The following is a 2315-nucleotide window of genomic DNA, read 5'->3' on the forward strand; positions in this document are numbered from 1 at the left end:
AAAAATAAATTTTATTAATAGTTCTTTAAAATGAGCTATCGTTTATTGAAATCGATTAAGGCATTTAGAAGTTATGACAATTTAAAAATTTCAAGATAGCGTCCTTCATACTGACGTCGCTATGGTAATAACAAAAAAAAAAGTTCAAACAAAATTTGTGAAAGGTTTAACCATAAAAGTAACTAAATAAGAGGGTTTTATTGGATAGGGCGGACCGAACATGCATTCACTGAGGCCATCTCACGTTGTTTCAGCAAAACATTGTCCTTTACGAAAATTGTTAAATAAAAATCTGCAACTACAAATCGAATCTGTATTTCCAAGCTTTCAATCAACAGAAATAGAATGCGTCGACTGAAATATTTCAATTAACGTAGAATGTTGGAGGTAGGAGGTTTGAGGTTATAATTTATCTTCAGTTCAGGTAGGTTGCTGCGTTTTGTGCATTAATAAATTTGTTTTGTTTTTAGATTAATGTAATAAGGGATTTATTGAATAAGTCATCTGAACTGCCTTACTGTATTTTTATTCTTTTTTTTATGTAAAATTAGTTTACCTGGTAGAACTACACGTAAATGTTGTGCTCCAAATTGCAAAAGCACTTACTATATGAATGTCTATAATGCGTCCTATAAAAATAAGTTTTTTCAAAATTACAAAAGACAGACAATTACTGTGGATAGAATCAGTTCGAAAATTATGTAAATCAGACTTTGCTCCGACAAACACAGTCATTATTTTTGTGAAGACCATTTTGAGTTAAAATGTTTTAGAAGCAGTGATAGGAATAGTCTCAACAGAAATACTGTGCCAACGTTATTTTTAAGATCAACTACAAGTTCACATATTAATTGTAATAATATCACCTTGGAATACTCGGATAGTATCCAATATTCAACAAAACAATTTGTTACCTAACGTAACATTACAGAATTTTCATAGTACGAGTTGCCAAACTTCAATTTCGGATGATTTTTCACCCCACCTTTTAAAAAACTGAAATACATGTATTAAAAATTGTTATTTCCTACAAGCGCTACTGCGAGCACCAAGATCATTCCTGAGATTACTGATAGCAAGTTGAATGAAGCGGAATCAAATACAAGTCATGCAAGTACCTCACTTGATACCTCATTTTGTCAAAGCCGCACATCTTTTCAGCCAAATAATAAACAAAGAACATTTTTAAAAACTTTGAATGTTAAGAGAATATCTCAACTTTCAGATAAACATTAAAACATTTTTTATCTAGATCGTCAACAGAAAATTCAGATTTTGAAATTAAAAAAGAAACTATTAAAATGTAAAAGTATCACCTATTATAATTTATTTGCAAAATTAAGTCGTCACCTTGATTCAGTAGGTGTAAAATTTATTGAGTCACAAATTAAAAATTGCGAAAAAACGACCTATCTATAATTCAGAAAATAAAGCACTTGCTTTAGCAATTTACAAACTTGGGCCTAATACCTTTAAATGTTGGGAGAAATGAAAAGTTGTTAGGTGAATTATCAGAACGTGTTAGTAAAATTACTTATTACAAGAGATAAAGTTTGTTGTTTAGTATTTGATGAAATAGCTCTGTCTGTTGGTCTAAATTATGACACTTGTAACGATCAAGTAACGGGATATGTTGATCTTGGGTCCCTGGGTAGACAAAATGAGGTAGCAAATCATGCTGTAGTGTTTTTGGTCGTAGTAGTAGTATTATTTCACAAAAGACGTTATAAAAACAAAGGACCAAAAAATTTTGTTAATTGAAGTAATTTCAGCATTGCAGTCTTGTGGATTAAAAATAATTTGTACAGATTGTGATGAAGGTTCCACTAACAGATCAGCTATCAGATAGTTAGTTTCTGAGTAATCAAATAAATCCACTTTTAATGTTAATGGCGAGGAAATTATTCCCATTTTTGACGTTCCTCATTTGCTTAAATACCAGAAATGCTTCATATAACAATAATATTAAATTTTCGCATAATAAAACAGCAAAATTCAGCAACATAGTAAAATGTTATCAAATTGATAAATCTAGGCCCTTCCAAGGTTTACGAAAGATACATGACCATTATTTCGAATTAAATCGTAGTAATGTTAAGATTAAAGTAAAAATTGCAGCACAAACATTAAGTGCATCTGTAGCTCATGAAGGCTATTCGTACAGCAGAGTTTGCGAATGATATTAATGATACTTTTGATAGTTTAAATTCTCGTATCATACAGCTAAATAATTGCAGTTTTTTAAAGTCATCTATTACTAAGAAATCAGCACATATTACATTTTGGAATGATATGTTGGAAGAAATTCAGTCTTG

This window comes from Anoplophora glabripennis, unplaced genomic scaffold (genome assembly GCF_000390285.2).
Source record: "Anoplophora glabripennis isolate ALB-LARVAE unplaced genomic scaffold, Agla_2.0 scaffold1827, whole genome shotgun sequence".
NCBI classification, from domain to species: Eukaryota; Metazoa; Arthropoda; class Insecta; order Coleoptera; family Cerambycidae; genus Anoplophora; species Anoplophora glabripennis.